This window comes from Chaetura pelagica, unplaced genomic scaffold (assembly GCF_000747805.2).
Source record: "Chaetura pelagica isolate M959 unplaced genomic scaffold, ChaPel_1.0 scaffold52, whole genome shotgun sequence".
NCBI classification, from domain to species: domain Eukaryota; kingdom Metazoa; phylum Chordata; class Aves; order Apodiformes; family Apodidae; genus Chaetura; species Chaetura pelagica.
The window spans coordinates 901,569-914,038 of NW_009952486.1; positions in this window are offsets into that span (position 1 = coordinate 901,569).

Consider the following 12,470-nt stretch of genomic DNA (forward strand, 5'->3'; position numbering starts at 1 on the left):
AGGTTCTGGGTAAGTTTGCACTGCAGCATTACAGCTGTTCCACACAGAGCATTGCCCTCTGTAGGATGGAATCTCAGTCTCTCTGTGGAGCTCACAGAGAAATTCTCTCACTGCATTAATGGCAGTTCTCTTTTCTCTCAGGAGGAATACACTGTGTACAGAAGCCCATAGTTTAGATGATGAATTCTGTGGCAAAACAGAATGCTTTACCTGTTCATGGGTTTCATCAGTTCACAAAGATCAGCTGTAGTTTGATTTTTTTCAAGGTTTTGTGCCCCTCCTGCCCCCCACTGGATTGAAACACTGGGCAGCAATAACAACCCTGAGCAGTCCTAGAGCTTTTCATGTCTGAGAAGCACTTTTTATATTAGAAAGATTAATCGAAGTTGCTAACGCAAATTAATTACTGCTACAGAGAAAGCATAGTAATTATGCATAGTTTGGCATGGTTCATGATTAGTACATGCCTAGTTCCAGCAATATTTAGTACAATGTGAATTACAGGTAGTTCATTAGTCCAGGCCCCAGATTTCGACTTGCGGCAAAGTTTCTCGCTCACATAAAATTCCCTCCCACCTCTTCCTGGGAGAAAACGGGTTTCACTACAGCCTTTGTTTTACCATCTGGAATAAAAAAAAGAAAGAAAAGGAAAAAAAAGAGGGCAGGATGATGCAATCAAATCTGCATGGTGTATCCTCCCACACAATGTACATAACATATTGCTTCTCCAGGGTGCCAGAACTTCTTTGTACCTCCAAGCGTGCTAAAGCGTGTCACATGCAAGCTGCTGCATGCTCATCTTCCTCGTGCAGTGTTTCATGGTGAAGGCATTTTTAAGCCACCCATAACACATCCCCAAAATACTAATCAGAAAAAAAAAGTGAGGTTTGATAAAAAGTCTACTCCACCATTCGTAGCCCATTCTGTCTTGCTTCATTAACTGGGTGGTGGTTTGGATTCACGCGCAAGCTCTGAACACCCAGGGACCCGCTGTGGTGCTGTCTGTGGTTGTTCATCTTCATGAACATTAGCCTAGGAACATCTCTGCTTCTCTGGCACCTTTTCCATGGAGATGCAGCTTATGATGCCACAGTTTTCTGTGTAGAGCACTCCATCTTTTTTTTTTCATCTTCTAAGTTAGGCTGAGATGAAACCTACAGAGCTGCTAATCAAGTTTAGGCTTCAGACTGAGATGGAGCCGTTTTCTGACCATTAGGCCTGAAGCTAATTCAAAACACTGAAGCAGATTTCAAGAGATTATAAATGTGGGCAAAGTGACTAATCTGCCTTTGAAACAACCACTAACTCTCCAGTAAAAAATTAGTCAAAATAGTACTCAGGTACTTTGTAAACATTGCGTGTACTTTGTGTACTTCCTACTCCACAAGAACAAAGTCACTTCTCTGAGCCAAGGTTGTCTCCGTGAACAGATCACACCCAAGAAAGCTCCTCTTTACAACTCTGAAAAGTCAGTGCCTCTTGTCTGTGCATTGACATGGTTGTTGCCAGGATTTGGTTGAAGACTACAAATAAATTTCCTAGAAGGCTGGCCATCAACAGCTGCTTCCAGTGAGGCTGAGTAGGATGCAGGTGGCTGCATAAGTCTGCTGGAGCTATCTCCTGCCTGATCAGATCTTGGAAACCAAGACAGCCACCCAGGGGCTGGCAGATGTGCTGCAGGACCTGTGGGGCACCTGGGCTGCACTGAAATGGCAGTGGGAGGCCAGGAAGGTGATCTCCAATGGCCAGTGTTTGGGACTGAGCTTCCTCTGTCTGGGCACTCAGCTGCCTTGTCCTTTGTGCCATCCCAGAGCAGAGCATGGGACAAGTCAGCTCTGCCTTTCTGCTTCCCCCAGCAAAGTAAAGCTGTGTTGCAACCAAAGCATTTGCAAATTTTGATCGCTAGTGGTGTTTCTTTTTCCACACCCAAAACAACTAGAAGTGGTTACTGACTCAGAGCGATTGAAGAAAGATGATCCAAACGGTCACATCTAGCAACACAACTGAATTGCAGATCTGAATGACAGTGCTGGTCTCCAGCATGGCAATGCTTTTTGTCAGGGAGACATTGCTCAACAAGCCATTCTTTTTCTCAGGATGTTTTTAAAACCTCATATCAGAATTTTCAAAACAGCCAGCAAAAATTAGTAATTAGTTTTCCAAACACATATTCAGTCATTTAAATAAGCAGCCAAATTTACAAAATCCTCTTTTCCTCATATCCTGTAATGCCTTCTCATTTTCTAAGGAAGAATATTCCACCTCAAGATGACAATTCACATTGTTTTATGAAACACTGATTTGCTCATTCTTAGTTAGATTCTTGCAGCTCAAAAACTATTTCAAGAAATAATGCAAATAAAATGTAACTTTTTTAAAAAGAGAACGAGTTCATATAATGTCTAGGCTATCAGGTGTGTTCTTTAAATTTAAAATAAACCAACAACAACAGAAAGACTATTCCATGATTTACTTTAAGATAGCCCAGAATGAGATATAGGGTTATTTTTTTTCCCACAGATTCTGTTAAAAAGAATCTGAAAGAGGATAAATATAAAAACCAAACAAACAAACAAAACAAACAGGAAAAAAAAAGGTATTGTATTTTTTACTGGGACTTCTCTTAGCAGAGGCATTGCTCAGAGCTTCCAAGGGTGGATGTGGTGCTTAAAAACGGATCCACTTCACATAACTTGACATGTAAAGCTTCCTAGTACAGGATACAAAATATGGAGAAGGTACCCGGCTTTATGGCTATATCTTTGTTCTGTAAAAGTGATGGGTTGCAAGAGGGCTGCAGAAACAGGGTAGAATGTAAGCTAACCTGATAAGACTGAGAATGGATTAATTGGGAGCTTAACTCTTTACACATGGTTTCTGTTAGCATTTGTCTTTCCTCCTAATCATTTCTACTTTACTCACATGTGTCTGACCAATCCAGATCAGTCAAATCTCCTTCAAGAGTTTATAAGCTCTGAGGAGCAGCTGAAATTTTGGTTAAAGGCAAGATCTGGAATTGTTATTCTTACCTTGTGCTGATCTAGGCTTTCTGACACCATGAAGACAGCTAGGGTAAGTAGTTAAAAAAAAGAAAGTTGGCTGTTCATGTTCTTTTGTAGTTAAAAAAAAAAAGAAAGTTGGCTGTTCATGTTCTTCTCTTGCTTGCTCAACCAAGAATGAGGCTTTGGTACAAAATGATGTAGGTGTTAAAAGTGCCTACACAGGAAATACAAAATAACTTATGTCTAGAAACAAAAAGAAACAAGTAGTGTATATGGGCTGGTACTTCACCACTTTTTCATTTGAGAGCTACTTTTTCTTGAGTTTATTACATGTGCAATGTGTGAGGGGAGCTGTGCCTCCTGTAGCAAAGCCTAAAGTGTAGGGTTGATTTCTACTGTAACTCAGAACAATGAAGATGATCACCCAAAGAATTAACATGGTCCACAGGTGTCAGATTTTCTGCATTTCTGCAGACAAGGAAAAACAGGATAAGCTGATGCTTCTTTTTCTCTGCCCCTCAGGTATTTCACATAAAATTCTGCCCTTTAAGTCTCCTGAAATGATGTTTGTGGCAACTGAAGTCATCAGGCTTTTTTTTTTTTTTGATAGTCAGAAGATGTCATTGTGAGAAATTTCATCCCTACCTCCTGTAATAAACCATGAGCATCTCACAGCTTCACTCCCAATATGCAACAGTAAGTTAGGAGGAGATCTAGCACACAAAGAAGAGAGGCAAAGCATCCTTCCCCCAGCGTGGAACGCCACAAGCTAACTCCTCCCTTGCCAAGTGTGCTGGAACTGGAGATCTACTGTACAGATCTCTCCAACTGATGATTATGTAAATCTTCCAGATGGCCCCTTTAAACAGTAGATTTCTATCCTGCCTGTATCTCTCATCACTGAATACTTCATAGCTTTGGCTGGCTCAAGCCAAGCTCCTGTAGTCTCTGCTTCTTGCATGTTTCTCTTTAATTGCAACCTGCACTAACAATCATGTCATGAACACAGATGTATCTTTAGGCATGCTTGCCCCCCATGTGCCTTTTTTTTTTATTTCCTTTGGTCATGCACAGCTTGAGACCACATACTTTGCAGTAAGGAATTCTAGAGAGGCTGCCCCTAGAATGGAGTGAGCAAATTCCTCTGTCAAGGTGCCAGAGCAGCTTGCAGCCCATGTACGATTTGTGGTAGAGCCACCGAACAGCTCCAAGTGCCAGATATTCCAGCTTAAGGAAAAGGAAATGTTCCCTTCCTCCCCTCTCCTGGTGGGGAAATGGAAATTAGTCACTCCTTATCCCCCAGCTGAACCAGGCCTAATTACTACAGGGAAATGACAGTAAATCAGAGCTGTGCTGAGTTGCATTAGTTAACTGGTTCTTGTGGTGACAATTTATTAGTTAGCAGTAAGTGCTTCATCTCAGGACTCCTGGGGAAGTGGCTGGTGTTTCCACACAGATTCTACCCCTCATGATGTTAATACACAATCCCAACCAAACGTTCATCCTTTAGCAATCCTGAAAATGGGTGTTGTTTGCCCCATCCACTGCTAGGTACTGTAAAAATGTCTTTTCTCACGGCTTGATGGAATTGTAACAAATGTAGGTATATGGAGACCTGTAATTGAAAGGCCTCTGCCCCACCTGTTATGGGAATGTCTCTGAACTAGGATCAAGGAAGCATTCTTTGTCTTATTTAGATGCTTTTTGTCTGTTTGCAAGCCATGACTTCATCTATTAAAAAAAAAGTGAAATGGTTGTTTTTAAAAGTATGATGTCTCAGTCTCTGCTCCCCTCAAACTCAAGTTCACTTACAGGTGAACCCCACACTAGAACACAGATTGGTTTACTCAGCTTTGTTCTGCAACACGTTTTTGAAGACATTAGCATTTTTCACACCTTTTTTTTTTTTTTTTTACTAGAAAGGGAAAGCATGTGCATTGACTTGGGGCCATGGAGAGCTGATGTAATTTCATGGCAAGAAGACTCCTGCTGCCCTTAAGAATGTCAGTACAAGTTCTGAACTGACTTACCCTCCTCTGGAATAATTATGCATTCCACTCTGGCACATTTTATCATGCAATTCTCCTGCTTTGTAGATTACGTGTCTTGAGGAGGTACAAAAGGGAAGAGCAAAGACTGTTTTATTTCTACACATGCATCTAACAAAATTATATATACACATACACCTCAAGTAGTACTTTTAAATGTAAAATTATGTGAGAATTTACAAGCTTATTTAATATGTACATTAAATACAGTTATCCTTTCATGCATCTAGGAGATGCAAGCATCTCTTGGGAGGAACACAGCAAGTATGGGGAAAATATATTGTTCAATTGTAATTGAACAAGCTGGAACTTGTTCAGCTTAAACAGCCCACCCTCAAACTGCAAAAAAAAGCCAAATTATGCCCTCAGCAACTTCTGAAAAGCAAACTGTCTTCAGTGGATTTCTGCAAATTTAATTGTCTAGAGTCTACAGCCACAACAGAATAAGTCTCCCTGATCTCAGAGATTAAGCAGTCCCCAGCCTAGTAAGTATTTGGATAAGAGACCACTTGGCAGTTCCCCTTAGCAATAGACATTAGCACAGGATGCATTTGGAGGTGAGAGCTTGGATGTGAGGGGTGTTCACACAGCAGACTTCAGATGTAGTCAATGTAGCTTCCAAAGAGGTGTAAGGTATCCTAAAATAGGATTGGAAAAAAATTAATTTCCCCTTCTCAACAAAACAAACAAGCAAAAAAAAGTCAACAACAAACAAAATCCCAAACAATCTCAAATAAAATCCAAAACAAAAAAAACAAACCTGGAGACTTAAGTGGCCTGAGTTCTCTTTACAAACAGCAGATTAAAAGTGACTGAACGAGAAGACCGAATTAAATAATCTGTTCTGAATAAAGGGGAAAAAATACAATGTCCAAGAATACAGACCAAGTCACTTTATAGACTGAAGGTGTAAAAATGTATGTTTAATGTATGTATGTAGTCAGCAGCACACTGGAAAATTGAGTATCTGGATAAAGTTGCTGGATACTTGCTCTCCAGGATGAAGCCAGGAAGAGGGATTTTAGTATCCTTACAGTAACTCAGACACCTTCTCGAGGTGCAGGTATTTCAAATCCACATTTGAACTTTTTGACCTGCAGTAGAATGTGTATAAAACATAGGAGGAGAGCAAGTACACTGACCAGCTGTGAATTCTATGTAGTCACCCAGATGGGAATTGTTTATTTTGAACACTCCCGAATCATTAATTCAGCTATTAAAAATCTCATACCAAAAATGTCTTAGGCTGGTTGGTCATACTGAGCTGCAAAGTGGATGTTCTGTTGGGATATGAGGGGGCAGGGGATGGGTGATGTCTGGGGAAAATCCAGAACTCAAAAGGCTACAAAAGGAGCCACCATTGTTTTCAATCCTCATTCGATTCCGAATTTCAGCAAAACTAAGTCAGAGGAGTTGCAGAGCAGGTAACCAGGAGTCCTGAACCTGTCTCTGGATCTGAACTGCTGTGTGTAAAACTTAGGATCCCTCCTACCCTTTACACAAAAGTCTTCCTTTTCAGTTGCCTGCTTCTCCTCTGGGAACCTCAAGTCAAATTCTCCACAAATGGGTCAGGCTTATGATGGGGGGTGGGAAGGGAGGAATATAGAGGGGCAGCACACAGGCCATGCACCCAAAATGCAGATCTTCATCATTTTCATGCTCATTCTCCCTTCCCCATCGCGCCGAAACCCTTGCTGGGATAAACTTCAATTTTTCAAGAAAAGCCTAAATTTCCATTCAATTGAAAAATAGTGTGTTAAGTTGCTAAATCGTCCTGATGTTTTTTGTGCTCCCTCACACATATGGCTAGCTGAGAATGCACAGCAAGTTCAAGCTTGAAATGAATTATTATTTTTTTTTTAAGCAACCAGTATATAACACTAAACATGATTTAATAATGGAAAGACTGGCACAACCTGAAAGGAATATCATCAAGTAGGCAAGGTATGCTTGTGACTTATTATAAAACAGTTAAATCAAGTCGGAAGCATAATCCAGATTCTTTACATAATTAAGGCAGGAGGGTGTGGAAGAAGGAATATCAATTCTTTTTAAAACTGGGGAGCTTCTGATAGTAAACCAAGCGACACATTGATCTCTCATTTTCCTGAACTCTCTTGAAAATGCCTGTAATTTTTCATTTATATTAATGTTATAGCCAACTTAAATGCCAGCTTATAATACTTGGCTAACATTGGACTTATTCCTTTGATGCAGGAGTCAGTAAAATTTTTATTATAGTTCTTACCAGCTGAAGCTTAACATTGTTAGGACAGCATCATCTCTCCTTTATCAAGCTGATCACAGAAAGTAAATGAAATAGCATTGCTGGTCCTAGTTTCATTGGTAACAAGACATTACTAACTTAGTCATGCACAGGAATTGCTCAGTTATAATGATACAATCTGGTATTATGTATGACATTAGAGAAGTGACTGAAAATGGAGAGAATTTGTTGGTTTATAGTGCTTGCATTTGCACTCAATTTCTGCTACAATTAAAACCACATTATGGTGGCAAACAGCACAAAAATTAAGACTTTTGACTAGTGTTAAGAATTAAATACACATTAGAACATCAGAATGGTGGTCTATATTTTAGAAGTACTTTTGCTGTGGATTTCTAGGCACGAGCAACCTGGCAATTCCATGGCAAACCCCTGAAATGTCCTTAGATATATCTGCCCCTTCCAGCCTCTCAGATTTTAAAACCTTCATTCTCAGAGATCGGGATTAGAGAACAAAAAATGTGATTTGTTCAGCCTGGGTTAGGTCTGAGGAACAACAGTCCTTCACCAAAGCTATTGAAACAAGAGGTGTGTCTGTGATTACCAAAGAGATCTTCCGGTGATAAAAGCAGAATTGCATCAGCTCTTGGCCGGGAGCGTCAGGGTGACTCAGCACTTCAGGAGAACTTGTTTCCATCTTCTTTCCGGTTGGAAGATGGTTGAACCTTCACTAATGCCTGCTCTTAAAAAAGCCATGGAAAAGGCAAAGTTGGGGATGCTGGGTTTCCCAGAAACGGCTTGTCAGCCTTTATTTGGAGCAATCTAAGGGCCACACCAAGTTCACTGATCCCGCTCTAGCATCTGCTCTCTTTGCAGCAGGAGCAGGAAATGTGTTTCAGCAGCCGTTCCCTGGTGAGTTACCAGCTCATTCCTGCAAGTTAGTACAACACATAGCACAGGAAATTCTCATTTTGAATTTAGGTTTAATTGGGAGAGCAAATATTCCTGGTAATTCTGGTGATTAATTAGTCCTTTTTTTCTTTTTGTGGCCCACTCAAACCAGAATGCTGTCCATTCTGTAGCAGTTTAAATTAAAAATAGAACATCTTAGGAAACTCTCATTAATCAGTACTCTGCATTTTGGGTACTACACCAAAGTACCCTGAAAATAAACATTAAATATGTAGATTATTTATTTTTTTCTTATTATGCCCTCATCTTAAGTCAGATACTTTCTGTCATTAGTCAGGGATTGAATAATTAGTTATATTGATCATTCATTTGACCCAGCAGGACATTTCTCATGATCCTTCTCTACTTCCCTCTCTGGACTCATAACATTAAGGCAATCCAAATTAAAAATAATTTGACAGGGTTGCCAAAATTTCTTCTGAAACAGGACTGCAACTGTGCAATTCACTTGTGAAAGATCCATGCTTGTGTTCCTTTCCTCACAAGAAAGACTTGTGAAAAACGAGTAAATCTACCAGGATATTTTGCTTCACTCTGCATGGAATGAGTTGGTTTGAGTTAGAAATAGTAGATTCAGAAAAATTCAGACCTACTCTGAGGACTTTTGCTGATGTTTTGTCCTGTCATTGAACACTAGAGTTAGCATCTAACTGCAGGTACTTGAACATTTTAGCTACACTTCTGCCCTTCCACTCAGCCAATGTTGGCATGTCTGCTCCCAAAACTGCAGCACCCTCTGAAAACTCAGGCTCTCACACCTCACTTTCCATTCTATTCCTGCTTTCTACTATTCAAATAACTTCCTTGACCACTTTGAGGAAGCTGTTACAATCTCTGCATACTTCAAGAAGATATCACAAGACCTTAACAGACTGAATTTCATCATCAGACAACGACAGACCAAACATTTCCTTTGGGCTATGCTATGTTTGAAAAGTGGTCTTCAAGAATTGGAAAAATTTAAAAGCTACATTTCCAGTTAGCCTTGTTCTTAGAAAAGGACTCTGAAAAGATTCCTAACAATTACAAACATGTGTGGATAAAACTGAGACACAGAAAAGAGAAAAAAACCCCATTCATTTAAATAAATCAATCATTGTCAAATACTGTACTGTTTTCCAGAAATCTGTTCACTCTCCTGAAATAAGAACTTGCATATTCTAGGTTATATTCCCAAAGCTTGAAAAGAAACTTTAAAAACCATTTTTGAAGCCTGCCACTTCCTCTGCATCAAGTTCAATAAGTCTGAAACAGGCGATGAAATAATGATGAAGTCAAGACTAACTTTCGTGCCCAATTTGCACAATGCAGTTCTAAAACACAATCCATCATCTAATCTAGAAAAGTATCTCCGTGCCAGCTGTGGCTTTCAGCAACATGCCCTTTTGAATCAGCACCGAAAGTGATTTAACAGCCCAGCAGATCAGAACCCCCAGGAACTGAGCTTCTGACACACACACACAGAAGACCAAGCCATTTTCTGCTTATTTAGCTGATCTTGCTGCAACAGTGTGTTGGAAGTTGGTTTACAATAATTTGTGTCATTTTTGTAGGAGTCCAAACTTTTCTGGGAACAGACTGGGCTTTGAGGAGACCAGTTTGCTACAGGAGATATTGGTACCCAATCTGCTGCACAGGTGAGCATCCTCTGTTCGTGAAACCCACACCAAAAGGAGTCCAATGCATTTAGAAGCCAATTGCACTTTATCATCAATGAAGGCTAGAAATCAGGTGTGTACTGTAAGGAGAGTCAAAGCCAGAGAAGGCCATCATGTTGTAAAATCAATTGCTACCCAGCACAATGATTTTAAACATTTTAAACAAATGGAAGTGTTGGGGTTTATGCATATCACTATTTCCAAAGGTATGTTCTTTGTGAAGAAAATACTTGTTTCCTAAATGCAAATACTGTTTTCCATTATTTTCAAGATACTGACAAAATATTCAGAGGTAAAGAGGGGTAGAAATATGCTGCTTAAAACACATAAGCAGTCTCCTTTTTTGTCCAAAGCATCAGTCATCTTCTCAAAGAGTTATTTTACCAAAAATCCTGACAAGCAGGTAACTGTCAGCTGTGAGCAATCAGGCTGCCTTACAGGAAAAGTGGCAATGAACTGAGCAGCATACCAGAACACTAACAGTCATGTTCTGTTGGGAAAGAGAAATTGCAGGTACCAGATGTTGATCAACAGAGATCCAGAGGTTACAGGACCCTTCCAAGAGAAACACTGAGGAGCTGTTCTGTGAGGGAGACCCGAGGCACCTGGTGCCATCTGCAGTGACAGGAGTGCAGATCATAGAATCATAGAATGGTTTGGGTTGGAAGGGACCTTAAAGATGACCCAGTTCCAACCCCCCAGCATGGGCAGGGACACCTCCCACCAGCCCAGGTTGCTCCAAGCCCCATCCAACCTGCCCTTCAACACTGTCAGGGATGGGGCAGCCACAGCTTCTCTGGGCAACCTGTTCCAGTGACTCACTGCCCTCACAGTGAAGAATTTTCTCCTAATGTCTAATCTAAATTTCCCCTCTTCCAGTTTTAATCCATTTTCCCTTGTCCTCTCACTCCCTGCCCTTGTCCCAAGTCCCTCCCCAGCTTTCCTGGAGCCCCTTCAGGCACTGGAAGGTGCTCTAAGGTCTCCCTGGAGCCTTCTCCCCACTGAACAGCCCTAACTCTCTCAGCCTGTCTCCATAGGAGAGGTGCTTCAGCCCTCTGGTCATCATAAAACAGGTGTGATGTGCTCCCTGAACAATGAAATAATCTTCAAACTTAGGTATGTACATAGATCCATTAGTTCTGTCCATCTTTTCCAAATACTTGCTTTTCAACTACCAAGAGAACACAGCTCACATCAGCCTCTTGCTTCACAGGGCACACGCTACACGTAACTCCTGGGATTGCACGCACTGACCTCTATTATTTCTTACTCTGAGCACACAACCCTTTGTAACTTTACAGAAAATGTATGCCAAAAACTCAGTTCAACAGAAAAGGCCTATCCTCTCCTCTTCAGCAGATCTGGTTAGAATGGACTCTCCGTATCTATTGCCACCTGTTCCCTGGAGAGACTCTGTAGCTGTTCTTTGGCTCTTGGCTCCCTGATAAGAATAGAATTGCCACATATTTGGGGAGGAAAAAAACCAACAACCCTCATAGTGAAAGTTTCTGTAAAGATACTGAATCACAGTCTTACCAAAACAAAAGTAAAAAGAGGAAAAATTAGTGGGATACATTGTCTGCTCTCTTATCCCTTCTGCAACACACATTTTGAAAGTGGAACTGAATGTGTGTATTGAATCAGTGCCTGTTTCAGTCATTACACTGTTGGCTGACCTGCTGTTAAAACAATGTTCACATGTTAGAAGTTCCTTGCTTTTACATTAATCACTAAAAGGTAAGGCATTGCACCAGTCCGACAGCTGCCACCCCACCCAGCTCCACCGACGTCAGAGAAACATCTGATACAATTTCTTTCTGATACAAACTTAGGAGGATCAATCTTATTGATTTTCTCAGATTGCTACGAACTAATCGCAGTTCATTCGCAACTGTGGGTGAGAGTTTCACACCTTCACTCCTAAGTTTTGATCCACTATTGACTGATTAAGCCTGACTGCTTATTATTATGCCTAAATGCAAAGTATCAAAGAATAAATCAAATACTTTTTAGAAGATCAACGCTGGATACATGAAACAGTTTTAAAATAAAGCTTTCTCTGTCTTAACACCACCACACATGTTGAGACGCTGCTGTGAAATTGTTGAAGGAGGAACATGTTGATCATGACATTAACTCCTGAAAAACTAAGGGAAAAAATAAAAAAGGATTGCCCCTGAGTGTGTTTTTACCTAGAAATAAGCCTTTCCCAAGCTTCCCAGCAGGGGGCAATGGCATCTAGAACTGCTGTGCTTGGCAGTCAGGCTGTGCGAACCAATTCTCCTGCCCGTGACCATAAGGAAATTTGGTGTTAGGACTTTCTGTGGTACAGCAACAAACCTGGATTGGGTTTTCTTCCAGCTACTTACATGGCAGTTAAGACTCTCAAAGCTATTCAAACTGAAAGCATGATAAAATTCTAATGCATTTAATAATTTCCTCATTTTCACTCTTTCTTAAACTCAGCTTGGGCAGCATTAGCTTGGAAACTTCCACCTTCCGACCGTAAGAAATCATATGAAGAGTCTGCAAAATGAGGGAATAATATGAGTAACAGAGAGAC